This window comes from Ammospiza nelsoni, chromosome 7 (assembly GCF_027579445.1).
Source record: "Ammospiza nelsoni isolate bAmmNel1 chromosome 7, bAmmNel1.pri, whole genome shotgun sequence".
In the NCBI taxonomy this organism is placed as follows: domain Eukaryota; kingdom Metazoa; phylum Chordata; class Aves; order Passeriformes; family Passerellidae; genus Ammospiza; species Ammospiza nelsoni.
This window is the reverse complement of record NC_080639.1, coordinates 14,161,532-14,178,672: the sequence shown is the minus strand read 5'-3', so window position 1 is coordinate 14,178,672 and position 17,141 is coordinate 14,161,532. Positions and strand designations below refer to the sequence as shown.

At 46.5% G+C, this 17,141-nt stretch overlaps 1 protein-coding gene across 2 annotated transcripts in view; it reads left to right on the top strand.

The window, feature by feature from the left end:
• Positions 1–9,563: 9,563 nt before the first annotated feature.
• CREB1 (cAMP responsive element binding protein 1) overlaps positions 9,564–17,141 on the top strand; it is a 39,814-nt gene continuing 32,236 nt past the window's right edge. Inside the window, exon 1 of one of the 2 annotated variants that reach the window (XM_059475539.1) lies at positions 9,564–9,782. The gene's annotated coding sequence lies outside the window, so the exon portion shown is untranslated. The remainder of the gene's footprint in view (positions 9,783–17,141) is intronic. The other variant, XM_059475538.1, reaches the window with a different exon arrangement.

Here is a 17,141-nt window from a genome sequence, read left to right as displayed (position 1 = left end):
AGGGCTAGAGCCCTCCACTTCCCAGCACAGCCCTCACCTACACCCAGGGAGATCACCCCCAGAGGGACAGACAGAGGGAGAAAGCAAACATTTGTACCCCAATTAACTGACTAAGATTTTCTAAATTAGTATATTCCTCTCTACACAGTTTTTGCTTCAAGCACAGAGTAGAAAAAAATCGATTTGCTTCTCTCAGCCCAATTCCCTTTTGTCTAATGGGGCTGTTGTAAATGCCAATTTTACTGTCATTTACACTGTGCCCATCTGAGCTATTTTATCAATACTTAAATAAGAATACTTTAAAGTAATGTGTATTTTTATTTGAATTCCAATTTATGTTCAGATGCTTTGACACAAATCTAGTAAGAAAGGCTCACTATTTTCATAGAACAAATTAAATTGTATGTTATATAGCCACACAAGTAAATATGTTATATCATTGGATAAATAAATACTTGTGATTAGATACAGTATCTCATTCTTACCTACACATAATAGGGAGGCTAATGGAAGTATTGTACAAATCACTGTGCTTTAATAGTTAGCAGTCCATAAAAATCAACCTGAAAGACAATAGGCAAGAATAAGCACACACACAAAAAAAGGCTAAACCCAGTTTTCTGGGCCAAGACTTCCTGCTTGCCTGTTTCTGACTCAAAGCAGCTTAGACTCATTTTCACTTAAGCCAGTGCCTCTGGGCGGAGAGGCAGAAGCGTAATTAGTTCTGCAGAAGATGTGGGAGGTGGATGAAAGGTGATGATGGACCCTGCTGGTGGGATGGATGATAGGGACGGACAATGGTGATGGGCTGCCAGAAACGGGGCAGAGTTAAAGCTGCAGAGCCAGAATCAGTATCTGGATAAACCAATAGCCCAAACTGCCCATTTGCAGGGAGTTTGGGGAGAGCATTGGTCTTGGTTCATGTTGTCAGACAACACTTTCCTTCTGACTATGGAAGAGAAAATCAGTTCTTTTTAAGCTGATAAACACATCCCAGATGGGACCCAATTTGTTGTTTGGATATTACAGGCTGAGAGACAGACTGGAGTCCTGGCACGTTTTAAAGAAATTGTGGCTCTCTCGTCAGCTAAATTAGTAATAGATAGCACACGCCTGTTATGGAAACCAAAGAGGGCTAATGGTAATCATTATTTTCTTCCACCCACCCTCTTTTTTGCCTGCATTTTGTTTCAGATCAACCTGCACTACTTTTTCAATGTTTCCACTATATTTTTCCTTTTTAAACAACCTCTCCCTCCTTTCTCTAAATCCTGCAACCCGAGTTTAAACTAATTGGACATGCTAAGAAATGGAGCTGCTGAATGTACATGGAATTTTGTGTAACCAAGACTGTGAGATAGTGATACTGAAACCAAACACTACACACCAGCTCTTTTCTTTCTTCCAGAACCACAATTATTCACCAAATTAGTGTTTGCTAGCTTCTTGAGGGGCACGATTTATTTTTTTCAAATTGTGCAGTCAGTCTAAGCAATATTTTCTATATGGTAGGAACAGGCTCAAAACCAGCAGGCTGTGCAGATGGAAATGGGGTATTTAACATCAGAGTGATATAGAATATACCAGTCTCAACATCCATCTCTGAGTTAAAATGTAGGCCAAAGCTGGGGGCAGCGTTTCCAGGAATTATTCCCTAATTTCCCCTTCTCTTCCTTTTTCACCCTGACAGAATTTACTGTGTTTGGTTTGGTTCTCATTTTGGCTTTCACTTCCACTGTGTCTCATCCAGCAGCTTTTTCTCCATGTGCAGTACATGAAATCCCATTCTTCTTTGAAAGGAAAAGCTTCCCATCTCCAACTGGTGTGTTACTGAGAAGCCCCAACTCCTTCTCCCTCGTGTGTAGGGCCAATGTGGCCTCATGACAGCAATTGCTTCATGGCATGCAGGGTCCCAGGCACACTGCAGTGCCAGGTCAGTAACCCATTCATGTTATATTTGCCATGCCTGGTACCTTATTGAGTGCTAATTATACCAACCATAGCTTTTTCCAGCTCTTGAAGCAATATAAAGTTTTTGAGCACACCCAGGCTCACCAGCCATGAAGTATGTGATAAAAGGGCTAAATAGACAAGAAAACAGTCACCATTGTTTGGAGAGGTACCAGGTATTTCCAGCATGTCTAAGCCCCTCCCTGGTCACCAATTCATTGCAGTTCTCCCTTCTGTGTGACAATCTGTCACAGGAAAACACAAGATGCTCTTTAAAGCTTATGTGACCTTTAGAGGTTGAGCCCAAAGCAGTTTTGCTGACATCTGGCACACGAGGGACTTGCCATAAGATGGGATAACAACAACAACCACGGCTCTGCAGGGCCAGCATCTGTCGGTCCCAAGGCACAGGGAAAGCAGCACAGAAGAGGGAGGCCAACAGTACCTGAGCTGGCCCTGCAGTGCTGAGCCTAAGTCACATCTTCCCTAAGTCAGAGGGGACAGAGATACCAGCAAAGGAGGCAGCCTGGTGACAAGGGGGTTTAGTGAGAGCACACATCATCATTTATCTTTGGATAAGGAGAGGGGGTCCTCAGAAGCCTGGGTCATATAAGCTAGCATGTCTCTGCAATAAGAAGACTGTGTGAAGAATCTGGTCTAAATTATCAGAACAAAGTAACCAAAATGAGAAATCGTTAAACAGGCCTCAAGCAAAGTGAGAAGAAATTCAGCTTAATGAGGAAGACAGAGAGAAGTGAATCTATAAGGGGAATAAAATATTCAGGTGGCATTTTTCATGGATTGAAGGGAGAGTCTAGACTTTTTCCTAATCTGCATGGAGTTCTGACAGTGGGTTGGGCTGGGCTTTCTGCAGTGTGCTCAAAAAGCCAGATTTATTTTTCTGGCTACCCTTAGAAACCACAGCACACTGTCAAAGTGTCAAAAAGCTGCTTGTGCTTATCTGTTCCCACACTCCTGCCCTTGAAACATTGCCTCTGCTTCTGGGAGCGGTGATATTTGATAATTCAGAAATGGGCTGTTATTTAGCACAAAATGTAACCAAAGCACTCAGAGCTCCCTAAGTAATGGCTGTGCTGGCCCTGCTGCAGCAGCCTAAGAGCTGGGCAGGTCCTCTGCTCCACACAAGGAGATGTGGTGGGGAACAGCTGAATCGCCCACTCAGAGCAGAGGATTTCCCCTCCCCAGCTGCTCCATCAGTGGAAGAGATGTGATGCTGCTCCAGCAGGATGGTGAAGCACGGGGACTCCATATTTCAAACAGCAGAGGTTAAGCAAAGTGACCAATTTCCTTGGGCTAATTGAGCATGCAATCTGCCTGCTTGTAAAGCCTGTATTTGGCCAGGAAGATTTATTACTATTAGTAATGATGAATGTCCTGGAGCAGTAAGGGCAGGCCTGAGCTGCAGATCGTTAACTTTAAGTGGTATGATGTTGACGAACCATTTCTATTATCGGTTACTTTGTTCTGAGTTAACTGTGAATTTAGACCTAGTTCTGTAATAAAGTGCTCAGGGAGTCCAGTGAGTCTTGTTCTCTGTGGCAGATACTAAACCTGTAGGGTTTTGTCCATATCCTGATGAGCAAGCAGTTCTAGCTCATCCTGAGAGGCTGTGAAATGATAGAAGACTGCTCTGTATGAGAGTTTGGAGTCAAGCCTCCATCTATCAGAAGCAGAGGCTGAAATGGAGGATTGGCATGCCTTTGTCATTGGATTTCAGAATAACACCTCTTTATTATCTTCATTGTCCTCAGAAAGTCAGCACCAGTTCAGAAGTTTTGTCTGTGCTACAGAATGGTCATGTCCATCACAGGGGTGTGGATGTAGCCCTGCCTTCTCTTACATCTGCTTTAAAATCAGTTGGTCAGTTTGTATAGGCTGGAAATTGCAATGTAATGGTCTCTGCAGTGAAAAGTGCTGGATGTTTTACTGCCTAGTGTAATATCTGTCACCCTCCACATTCATTTTTTGCAAATACTCTCCATTTCCTTGGGTGAATATCCATTAGTGTATACAGCTGCAAAGCCCCAGAGCACATCTCACCTTCTCTGCCTTCTTTCCTCCCCAGCACTACTTGTGCTTAATGTCATATTTGTACAAAACACTCTCTGTTTCTGCACTGGCAGAGCACAGTGGTCCTCTAGAAATTGTCAGTGAGTGCTTGATACCAAGAGCTTATTTTGTTATAAATCACTCTCAAAGATCCCTGTGACCTGCAAAAAATACTTTTGTGTTGCTGTCTTTACAGCTGTATGTAGACTAAAACCAGATGTGCTTCTGTGTTTCCACAGTAATTATTGTCTTTCGTGCTGCCAGTGCAGCAGCACTGACTGCTCCAGACGACATCGTGTGCATTGTGACTGGCACACCACAGAGCCAAGCACAAACCTTTCTGGATCTCCATGTCACTCGTTGGCCTCTGTGGACCCTGGGCCATGGGCCCTCAATTGCAATGCTGCAAGGAGTGCAAGGAGTCTGCTGCCCAGGGTAACCAACCTGGAAGCTGAAAACTAATGAATTTGCCTCTGAGGCCTAATTGTAAGAAAAGTAATTAATCTTGCTGGGTTTCACTCATCGTCGAGCAAACTTTTGCTGATGAAGAAGAAAACTGCTGAGCATTCCAATTCACTCTCCAAGTCAGCCTCTCCCTGTTGGACTCTGTAGGTAATTGGCACATCGTTCCTATCCTATTTTCTGCACATTCCCCAGGAGGCATCCCTGAAAGGAAGGCGTCAATGTCAGTGAGAGAGGGGCTTTTGCAACTCAGACTTTTGTTCCCTCTCCCAAAGAAGTTCCAAGTTTGCTTAGTGCCCCGATTTTGCTCAGAAGGAAAGGAGGAATGTGCAAAACAGCTGTGAGAAGGCTCCACAGCAGCTGTGTGTGAGATCACACAGCCCTGCCACTGAGCCAGTATGAAGCAAGCATGAATCCAGCTCACATCCATCCATGGTTTAAGCCTCTGTGACGGTGCAAGAGATGGAGATACAAAACACTGGGTGTAACCCTAACACCCTTCAGGCATCCGGCCTATCGGAGGCATTTGTTTTAGTTAGACTCAACTGCTCTGTCGAGCTGTTCTATGGGGAGCCTACACTGGCTGGCAGAGACGTAGCCACTGCTCAAGATGCCCTGTGCAAACTCCTCCGTGAGCTGGCAGACTCTCAGGAGAGTGCAGAGGAGCTGCCAGGGGGCTGTGAGAGCAGGACTGGCAGAGTCAGCAGGGTGTCAAAGGGGCAGCAGGATCAGGGGCACTCAAGGAGCTGTGCAGCTGCACAAAGGCAGCCCTGCCTGGTCTGGAGGAACACCAGCAGCACTCCCATCGCTCAGGCTGGAAGTGTTGCCCAGGTTTTATGGGAGCCTTACGCTGAGATCTGGTTATTTCACTTTATTCGCCTTTATACACTTTATTCTGACCTTTCAAGGACCAGAATTTATTCACTTAAATTCCGATCACTGTGATTCTTTAGGCTTGCTGCACAGGGGCAAGCAATTCAGTTTCTGGGGAACATGTATGGGTGGTACATGTACATGATTTTTGCCAATCGTGTGAGAAAAAAAACCTGATAAAATACAAACATTAACATAAAGGGCAAAGAGAAGGATGAGAAAACAGAGAAATCCATGAGTCAAACAAGAGACACTCAGATGGCTACATTTGTTCTGCTCATAATAAATATTTTCTCACACAAAGTACTTTATTACTAAAAAGAACACAAAGGCTGAATCCTTATGCTTTGATCTTGGAACCACTTCTGGAAATGCAGAAGTTCTAGCAACATGTAAAAATGTTCATGTTTTAGACAAATTAAAACAGATTTTTAATTACCTAGTTTAATTTACATGTGTACATGATAACAAAATGCAGAGAAGATACTTTATTAAACACATTAAAATACTAAAACTGAACAATGGGGCTAGAGTTCAAATGTCAAAACACTCAAAAAGAACCCTCTGCCTCGGTATCCTGTGAAATGAGAAGGATGTGATGGTAAGACAAGCCTTTTTCACCTCTACTGGTGCTTCGGAGCATTTCCATTCACTGCCAATGAATGGACCAAATCAAGACCATTGAGATTAGATTTCTTGCTTGTCTCAAAAGCTTTAAGTGGAAGAAACATTCTGCTCCCAAAAGGAGTTGTAAAAGACCTATTTAGTGCATGGAGATTTTCATATCTTAGCAGACTCTAAAAAGGAAAAATAATTTTCAAAAGTTATGTCAGCCATACACTGCAGACAGGAACGGGTATGAGCCAAAGGCACGGCAGAGATTCACAACAACTGGAGCAAAAACTGGTGACAGCCAAGGCTACACTGTCCTGCAACCTTGGAGCTGCTGTCCGCAGGCAGGGCAGAGGGAAAAAGTGCAGCAGAAACAGAAAATGACCTGTGGCCCAAGCCATGGTACGTGTTTGCAATGAAACAATGTTTTAGCGGTTTAACCTGAGATGCCTTTTTTTGTTTTTAAATATCAACGGTTTATTTTAGAGTAACTGTAATCAACAAAATCTAAGGCAAAGTACAGCTGTTATCGCTACTTGCACCATCTCTTGCAATTTTAGGGGGAATTAGATGGAACTCAGCATAAGTAAAATCAGTTCAACCTTTTAGAGAAAACAAGACTGGAGATGAGCTGAACTAAATGGCACAGCAATGCCATGTCACACGGTGCACCTGGCAGCGGTGTCGTGCTGGGCCAGCTGCAAAAATGAACCGGCTTTGGAGCTTCAAATCTTGTTATGTAGTGCCATCTTGAGGTCTCGGGAAAGGAAAAGCAGCTTTTCTGAGTACAGACAGTTTTTATCTGGTTGTAGTTGGAGCAGTCCATTCTTCAGGGTGTATGATTGAGCACATTCAGATGGATTTGTGAACAGAAGACAGGAACTCACCTGGCTGGAGCACCACTGGCTCTTTCCCTGCTCCCTGGTGGCAGCAGCTCTTTGAAACACCTTTCCCAGAAACATTTCACCTATCCAGTATTTAAAACCCCCAGTGACAGACATCACACTGTGACTGCAGGTGTGATTGAGGACCACAGCACATGGCTGCTCCTCTTTGGCAAGGCACAAACACGCAGCTGCTCCTCTGCCGTGTGCAGCCAACTTCTGTCCCTCCTGGGAGAGAGCTGGCAATGCAGGGAGCTGGAGCCATGTGTGCAAACCCCACTTGCCCCCAGTTACTGTAAACATAGTGGTTTGACAGCTTGGGTGCCTGGTGGCCACACCTCAGCCACTTCCAGCACCAGTGGCTCAGGGCTGGGGTTTTCCATGGGGATATTGTGTCATGGTGGAGCGGCAGTCACCCTGTGCCTGGCTTTGGGTGCAAGGGCTGGCCACAGGGCCAGAGGGCAGCAGGATGGGAGTCACAGGCTGGAGTAAGAACAAGGCAGCAGAGGAAAGTTTAGAGGAATAACCTGAAGGGCCACACGGGGAGGGCACAGTAGGGACATCAGGAAGCCAAGGTGCATTGAAGGGCAGCATAGCTTGGCTATGGCACCTCACCTGCCAGATGGTGCCTGAAAAGGGAGGGGGTGGTTGGGTCTTGGGGTGGCACTGTTGGAAAAGAAATGAAATTTAGCAAAATGTTTAATTATAGTGAGTTGTGTGTGAACTGGTTTGTTAAAAGGTAGTTTTGTAGCTGTTGAAAGTATGTTGGGTTTTGTGTGTAACTTAGCAGGTGGTCTTAGGGATTTAATAAATATTTAAACTAGTGCAAGAAAGTAAGAATGCTAAACTGTCTGGAGGCAGCATACAATGCTCTTAGAATAAGATAAGCAGAAGATTAATGATCTTGTTTGTGAACCAAGGAATGTATCACAAGGGGTCTGTGACTAGGCAAGGGGAAGGGGGAACTGTTTCTTGGAGACTTTGTTGTGAATCGCATGTATAAGAGGGAAGCACCCATACGTGAATTTGGGGGCTCAGGTTTTTGGGACGTGAGTCCCCCAACTCCCCGGGCCCTTAATAAAGCACCCACAAAACTTATCCGAGTTTTGTGTCATTTATCAATCGGGCAACAGCACTGGGGGCTGAAGAAGGGGGTCTGGGCAGTGGCCCCAGCAGTGGGGCACAAAGGGAGGGGGTGCCCATGGAGGGATACAGTCCTACAGAGCTGGGGGTAGCATTCCCCCCATGGCACCAATGTGTGTGTGGGGACATGCCTGGTCCTTTGACACCATCTCCCATGGCATACTCCTGGAAGAGGTGGCAGCCCATGATGGGGACAGGTGCATTCCTCTCTGGGCTAACAACTGGCTGGATGGGTGGGCCCAGAGTGGTGGTGAACGGTGCTGCATGCTCCTGGGATCCAGTCACCAGTGGTGTCCCCCAAGGATAGAATAGGCCCCAGTTCAATTCAGTATCCCTACTGATGATCTGAGTGAGGGCTTGAGTCTACCATCAGCAAATTAGCAGACAACACCAAGCTGGGTGAGAGTGCTGATCTGCTGAAGTGCTGGAAGGCTTTGCAGAGTGATCTGGGCAGGGTGAAACAGTGGTGACAAGTGGCATGAGGTTCAACAAGACCAAGTGCCAGGTCCTACACTTGGGTCACAACAAAGCCATGCAGCTCTACGCGCTGGGGCAGAGTGGCCGGAAAGCAGCTCAGCACAAAAGTACCCGGGACACTGGTTGACAGCAGCTGAGCATGAGCCAGAGTGTCCCCAGGTGACCAGAGAGGCCAGTGGCATCCTGGCCTGTATCTGGAATTGTGTGCCCAGCAGGACCAGGACAGAATGTCCCCCTGTACTTGGCACAGATAAGGCCACTCCTTGAAAGCTGTGTCCGGTTCTGGGCCCTTCTGCTCGGGAAAGGCTTTGAGGTGCTGGAGTGTCCAGAGAAGGGCAATGGAGCTGGTGGAGAGGCTGGAGCACCATTCCTGTGAAGAGGGGCTGAGGGAGGGGGGTCTAGCCTGGAGAGAAGGAGGCTCGGGGGGACCTTCCCGCTCTCAGCACAGCCTGAACGGAGCGTGTAGCCACAGGAGGGTCAGTTTCTTTCCCAGGAAAGCAACCAGCAACAGGACAAGGGGACACAGTCTTAAGCTGAGCCCGGGGAGGTTTAGGCTGGACATCAGGGAGTAGTTTCTCAGAGAGAGATTAGATACTGAAATGGGCTGCCCAGGGGGGTGGTGGAGCCGCCGTTCCGGGAGGTGTTCAAGAACTTAAACATTCAGTGCCATGATCTAGTTGGCACGGTGCTGTTCAGTCACAGGCGAGACCCGACGATCTCGCAGGTCCGTTCCAGCCCGATGGATTCGGTGACTCCGCGCTGAGGCTGAGGCCTCCGCCGCCCTCGGCGGCTTCCGTGAGCGCTCGCGAGTTTCCGGCCGCCTCGGCCGCGCGCACGGCGGGGCGGGGGTAGCGGGGGGGTGAGCGCGCGCTCCCCCTCCCCCCCGGCAGCCCCGCTCGGTGCTTCCCGCGCGGGCCGCCCCGGGGCGGAAACGCCGCTCGCGCCTTCCCGCCGCCCGCTCGGCTCTTTCCGCCTCCCCCTCCGGGGCGCTTCGTTCGTTTCCGCGGTCGCTCGGCTCTTTCCGCGGGGGCCGGCGGCGCGCTCGGCCGTTCCCGCCGCCTGGCGGGCGCTCGGCGCTTTCCGTGAGTGCTCGGCGGTTTCCGTGCGGGGCCGGGCGCGCTCGGCGCTTGCTCCCTGGCTGGCGCTCCTCAGTCGGCCGCTGCCTGCCTGTCGCCGGGCTGGGAGCGCCTGTGTGTGTGAGTGACGCGGCGGAGGTGTAGTTTGACGCGGTGTGTTACGTGGGGGAGAGAATAAAACTGCGGCGAGATCCCAGGCGCGAACGAAAGCAGTGACGGAGCAGCCTGGTAACCGGTAAGAGGAGGACGGCGCCCAGCAAACAGGGGCGGGGGGGAGGGAAGGAAATGGAGCCCGGCGGGGACCAGGGGAGCCGCCGGGCGGCAGGACGCGGGCGCCCGGCCGCGCACCGCCCGCGGGAGGGGCGCCCGCCTTAAAGATGGAGCCGAGCCCTGCAACATCCCCGCCGCCGCCGCGCCGCGAACAAAGGATAATGGCGGATGGGAGCCGGCCCGGCGGCGGCCGCCACGGCCGGGCGGCGGCGGCTCTGTCGGCAGCCAGCGGCGGCGCTCAGCGCGGCGGGGAAGGGGCGCCGCGCCCCCCGGCCCCGGGAGGAGGCGGCGGAGGACGACGACGAGGGGGAGCGGCGGCGGCGGGGGGCGGCCGCGCTCCCGCCCGCGCCCCCTCCCCGCCGTGTGCGCTCCGGCTCTCGCTCCCCCGCTGCCGCCCCCGGCCCCGCCGGGCTCCCGGGTCCCTCCCGCGGGGCCGCCGCGGCCCCCGCGCCCGCCGGAGTTCCGCTTCCCCGGCGCCCCGAGCGCGCCGCACGGATAAACAAACAGACTCCCGCCGTGATGGACACGAGTGCGTGGGGCGCTCCCCGGCTCTGTAACGAGAAGCTTTTAATAAAATCTGTGCTCGGAAGCCGGGGCAGCGCTCGGTCCGGCGGCTCGCTGTTACTCCGTCTCCGGGAGGCCGCGCCGGGCAGAGGTGCCGGTCACCCAACACCGCGCTCCGGGCGGCACCGCGGGCGCAGCCCGAGCCGGCGCGCAGGTCACGTAACAGGGATACGGTTCCCTCCTGCCGCGCTGCTGCTCCCCGGTAGTATTTTTAACCCAAAGTGAACTTGAGCCAGGCTGCGGCTGGTAAATCTCGGTTTGGGATTTGCTTTTGCCAGTTTTCCACAGACCTGGGTGCTGCACAGCGAACAGGATTTGACCTCTCTCCCAGCTTTAGTAGCAAATGTCAGCTCAAATGCCTTTTTCCACTTTACACCAGCCTTGCCTTGCTGCAGCTGGGGGGCTTTTTTCTCTCTTTTTTTGCTAGAATAGAAGACAGTGTTTTGACTTTTTTCTACTTTCAAATCCTGGATATCTGCAGTTTTTTTGTTTTACAGTATTAAGCAAAAACAACCTGGCAGACTTTTTAAGCAAAGGTTGTTACACCTCTTAAATGTATACAGGGATAAAAAGTTTTAAATGGTCATATGATTTTTTTTTTCCATGAAACATTTTTAAAATTTTTGTTTCTTTCTCTTGAATATTGGAATGCTGGCTCACAGTCTGCTTCTGGAATAACACCTGTCTTTTTCTTTTCTTTTTTTTTTTCTTTTTTCCCCCCTGGGGTTAGAAACATGTTTCCTATTTCTTAAATAAAAGACCAGAGACTTCTTAGAAATATCATGTATCCCTGTTTAGTCCCATGCTGACCACCACTAAACACGATTTTAGAATACAGGAATTTTGAGACTCTGCTTGCATCCTTTCTTGCTTGTATCAACAAATGTGGATTTATACAGTAAAATATGAAGTCACTGAAATAGGTTTTGTTCAAAATGAATTTTTGTAATTCTCACGTATACTTCCTTGTATGTGAATTTCTGTTTTCTCTCACTTCCACCACCTCTTTTGAAATGAAGGCCAAAGATGCTCTACATCACTTCACTGTGTAATACCAACATGAGAAGAGAGTTTATAAACTTTAAAGTGGTTAATAGACGTCTGAGGACTTCAGTAAGCAATGTAGCTGTCGATAGTGATTAAAGAGAGTGTAATTGTTGGTGTATTTCATTCATTCTTGGTTTGATGGAATACGCACTACATTGTAAATACAGAAATGGGACAGAAAATCCTTGCTTGTTGTTTTTTGTAGTTTTAGAAAAACATTTAATTTTATTCTATTTCATAATAGAGTGGAGGACTCTCAGATCCATGTTTTCAAACACAGATCTCTCACCAGCTTTGTCCCCTCACAGGTCAGGGAGGAAAGGGAACAGGGAGGTGGTTGTGTATTTGCTAAGCATCACTTACATGTGACCTAAAATGAAATTGTTGCATGTAGTAAAGAAGAGTGTAATCATTTTTAATGCTTTAATTGAGAGAACACCAGTATTCAGATTGGTGCTCTCAATATGGTCTTTGGATCTGCACTGAACAGTCTGCATCTAATTTATTTTTTTCTCATAGGTTTGGTGATATGTGTGTCTACTACTCTGGGTAAAAATAGTAAAAAACCAGTCAAACAAAAAGTCCAACACAAAAAACACTCCAAAGGTCTGAAAAGGGTAGACGGGTTTGCTGATACAGAACATTTAGAAACATCTCATTTAGACTGTCACATCATTTCCCTGTCTGTTTCTTGGAAACCTGCACCAGCACAGCGCTTGCTGTACAAACTGTCCTGTAGATGTTACTCTGCAGAGCAGCTGTTCTGCTGCAGTGAGAAGCAGCCTCTTCTTGCCTAAGTGCAGCTACAGCTCTGTAGGTGCATATTTTGATAGGAGACAAGGCCCCAACTGGGAATTTCTGTTGGCACCGTTTTGTAACAAATGGGATATTCACACTTCACCTCTATTTTTGGATCTCTGGAAGCAAGGGGAGATCAGTTACTCATGTCACACCTCTCAAGGCTTTTGTGCAGTGAGAAGGCCGTGTTAGCTTTCTGCCACTAATCTGACTAAAGTTAGTTTTATGGGACGTGACAGCAATCCTCATCTACAGAAACAACCCTGCCCAATTTCCTTTGAGCTCTCTCTGCTTCCTACCTGCATACAGCTGAAGTTCGTGAAAAAGCAGTGATTTTTATTTTACTGAACCAAAAATTGTGTTGCCTCATCTGCAGTCTGAGGTCATATTTCATAGTGATTGTGAAAACCTGAGCAGCCTGCCATTAATCATCTATGTACATCTCCCAGATTGAAGGCATTGATACCTATTTTGTTCTTCAAAGCTTTTAGATCACTGCAATTAAAAGAGGTGAGTGAGAACAAATACAACACCTTCCAGCTTTCCGTATTTTTGAAACAGCCTTGTCAGCTGCACAGGAGGTGAAAATGTGCCAAGCTCTAGTTGGCTTTCAGGTAAAAGGAGCACTCAAAAACAGCCAAGAATTCTCTGCTGGTGTTTTTGTCTGGCAGTGATGGATTTATAGTATTAGGTGTCAAGTGGAAAGAATAGAAAACTCAGTGTTGGAAGAGCCACTTTAAAGTGACAGGATAAAGAATTTAGAGGATGCATCCAAACATCCTGTTCCTGTTTGGATGCATGTATGTGTTTACCTACCATGTACATACACACAAGTTTAAAGCAGCACTGATACTTGTTAGTTACTTGCAGTGATTCTTGAGTACAGTGCAGAGAGGTACAGGATATTATCCTAAGATAATAAGCAATCCTATTTTTGTCCTAAGAATATTGTGAGAGTTGATATTTTGTTAAAAAAAAAGACCATTAGGTGAAAGATGGAAAAATAGTTCTGAAGATAGGAGTGTCCTGCCAATTGCTTTTCTAGATTTTGTTACATTTCAGTTGTTCTCTGACAGACTACACTGGCTACTTGGGACACAGTTGCAGGAAGCCTTACAGTGAACTATTTTGAATTCACCTTGGTTCAGGAAACTAGAATAAAAATCTCTGGTTTTGATGCTTTCACACTTTTTGGAGGGCAGAGTTAAAGTGATTTGTAAAAATCTCTGATCTTCTAAGTGTTCAGTGATAGCCTGTTAGTCAGTGAGGTTATCATGAAAACTCCTTTTCCCTGCACATGGCAGAACTAAAGCTGGGTTGTATTTTCCTCTTTAGGCAGAAACTTTTTCAGATAGATTCCGAAACTTACAAAAGAGCAGATAGCCTAAGAAATGTGGGAATTCTTGGAGCTTATCTCCTGGCTGATGAACTGAAACCATAGTTCCTCATAGCATTTTTTGGTAATGATACTGGCCAAAGCATCTTCCATGTCTTTTCCATTGCACTCTCACAAATCCTTGGGCTACTGCGTGGGGAAATGGTTCAGCTGTTTGAGAGGTGTGGATCCATTTTCACCTGGATCATCCCTTCCCCTGGCTGCTGCATGGCTGCACAGGAGCGGTACCAGCATAATCAGGGGAAGGGATGGGGCTGGAATGAGCAGGGAGATAAGGGCAGCTCAGTCAGCTCTGCTGCTAAAGGAGAAAATGCAGCCTTTGTAAAAATTTTTAAATTATCGCTGTGTTTATAACTAAGCTGGATGACACAGATCCTGCTGGGGTTCTTGCCACAGAGCTAGATCATTCAGCTAAGTTATTACATGTGCTAACCATGAGCAAATGAACGTGGGCAACAGCTGTTCCCAAACTTCAATATCATGTATTAAACTCATTTGTTCTGCTGCTTATTTACTTGTCTGAAACACCTTTTGTGTGTGTGTTTTTTAGCAAGTTCTCTGTGCACTTCCTTTACTTCCTTTTTTATTCTTCACATTATAAGTTCACCTGTTGCTGTTCACTGCAGCTTTTTGCTGCAATATTTTAATCATCTCTTCAGAAACTTCACAACCTCCTGTGACATTTTGGGCCCAGTATTACATGCACTTTTTCTCATAGGTGCTACCCTAAATTTCTCATTCTCTATGCCATTCCAGTGTCAATTGGATTTTACTTCCCCTTGCACCTTTTCTTGGGCTTGAATGTTAAAATCTCTTCTCATCTGTAAAATCTCTCTCATCATCTTTTACACCCCATTAAATAATGGATGGGAAGCATTGTTTTCTTGCCTTTTTTTCCCTGATGACACAGCATCTGGCTGTGTGTAGCTGGCCTGGTCGCAAAATCCACTGCTGCCTGTCCATTTCTGCAAGTAGCATACAGTATGAGCAGGCTTTGTAAATTTACACCTTTCTGAATTGTAGAGAGCTTTTCTTCTCTTGAAAAAAAAAAAAGCCCAGTGCGTTACTGTAGGTGTAGGACGCCTGCCCTCTTTGTGAAACTCATCCAGTTTTTCCCTTTGCACTGATAGGAAAATTCTGGGAGATAAAAGACAGGGAAGGTGTGAGAAAGGGTACTAATGCCACAGTATAACCAACAAAAGTAATGTGTTGCTGTGGTGTTGTCTGAGCTGATACAACTTTATGTGGCTCTCAGGAGACCGTCCTGCTCTTCCTCCTGCTCCTGGCTGTGTGGTGTTGGACCATCCCTTTACATTGTCCGTAGCGTTGATTGTATACAAAACCTAATAACCCAGTTCAGATCACTAACCCAGGAGAGAACTGTGCTTTCTTAGTAGGTAATTTTCTCCTGCATGAGTGAGCTGAATTGGTTTGTGATTGAGATCTGTTTGTGCTGGTAGCACAAACACCAGTGCAGGTTTGCAGTGGCGGTAGGGGAAAGAAGGAAGGAAGGAAGGGTACACAGCAGCTGAAAGCTGTGCCAGCAGACCCATCTTGGGGAATGGCAGCATATCCATGACTTGGAGAAAAGAAGGAAGAGTTGCACTCTGTCCTCAGTGATCAGAGCCGCATGAGTTTGTCTTTGCAGCTAGGAAAACTAAGAACACAGTAAGCTGAAAAATAAACAGCAACAACAAAAAGAACCAAAGGAGGAAAGTTTCCTTGTTTTAAAAGCTTGGTGATACCTGTGTGATTGAATTAACTGCTCCTTATCAGAGGCAGATTTCAGTCTTCTCAAGAGGTTAGATCAGTGTACCTCTTAGGTACTTCTCATTATGAGAAGCCCATTCAGCAGGGGAGAATTATGTGTAACGCCTCTGTAGTGAAGCCTAAGTTGAGATGCAAAGCTCCAGAAGGGTCCAGGTCCAGCCCTTGGGTGCACATCCTGTCAGTGGGCCCAAGGCACTTGGCAGAGAGCTCTCTGTAGTGCCACTGCTGCTACAAACTGATAACTGCCTTGGCCTGTCTTCCAGATTGTAAAACAATTCATGGTGACTGAAACTACTGGCCTGGAAGTTGTAGTGTAAAGTTAATGTGGATGTGTAACCAGTGCACATTACCCTGGACTGGGGAGAGGAAGAAGTGTGTTACCTGCTGCAAATAGCTGCTTTGTCAGCAGCATGGCTGTTTGAAAAATGCATCTCTGCCCAATCCTCACAAAGCTAATGTTGATTATATAAAAAATACTGATCCTGTTTCCAGCCTCCCACTCCTAACCAGAGTCATCACAACAGTAATCAAGTTATAGAATAGAGGTATTTTTTTCAGCATCTTTGTTGGCTTCCCACAATCTTGTGACACCTATACCCATGACTTGATTTCCTTTGCTTTCATGGACAGGCCTGGTAGCAGCAGGGTAGAGTTGGCTCCACCTTCCCCGTTCCTGCTTCTGTTCCCAGTATGACTGCCTGTGAACTGGATCAGAGAACTGGTCCAGACTAGGAATTAGTTGTGTTTCCTTGTCTGTAGTGCAAATTGGTTGCCTTGTCCCATTTACTAGACAGCTTCACAGACAAGTGTAAAGGTGTAAATAAGAAAGAATTTAGAGGAAACCAGAGCCTGAGCTGGCCGTGCTGCCAGCAGAAGTGCTTGCAAAACTGGAGTTGCAGAAAGCAAAATGGAGATTTTCTTTTGTGTGCAACACATTGATGTGAAACATGGATTATCTTTCTTTCTCTTGTCTTTTCTGGTTCATCAGTGGCTCCCATTGCTTATCAGGGTCATTGCAGACCTTCAGCATTACCAGCAAATCACACCCCTGTTCTGTGGGGACAGTCATGTTGCTCACAGGTAATGGAGGTCTTAAACTCCAGTAAAGTATTTCAAAAACATTATTCTTTCTTTGGAGATGGTGCTTTTGCAGAGTAGATCTGCCTGGCAGGCATGTGAGTGATCTTTCTCCTTTGAAAGGCTCTCCTGCACTGCCCAGGCAAATTTTAGAGATACATGAAAAATAAACTAGAATCCACTTGCTTGATAATGTTAGTCAGAATTATTTTACTACAGAGTTTGATCACTGTTGCATTTCAGTTGGATTTTAGGGAGAGGCTGGGTCATAGATTTAATTTTGGTGCATTAAGCAACATAGTCTGATGATCCTTCAAGCAACAATGTTTTCAATAAAACTAGTAAAGCCAGAGCAATTTTAGGATTTAAAAGCATTTCCAAGTCTAAGCTGTGGTTTAAGATGTAGATGTTTTGTTTTAATGTTGCAGTTAATTTTGTGACTAGGATGCATTCAGAAATTTGACAAGGGCAAGGTTTGTAAGGAAGTGCTGTTTTTCTTGTATATACTGGGGCATACTGTAATCTAGCACTCCAACCTCAGAAAGAATGCAAGGGTTTTCACTTCCTGGAGGGCATTAAAGCAAAAAACATTCTATACTGCCTGTTAAAAATTAAACAAAGGTATTTAATAATAATAATAATGATAATAAAAAACAAATAACGTTGCTTTGC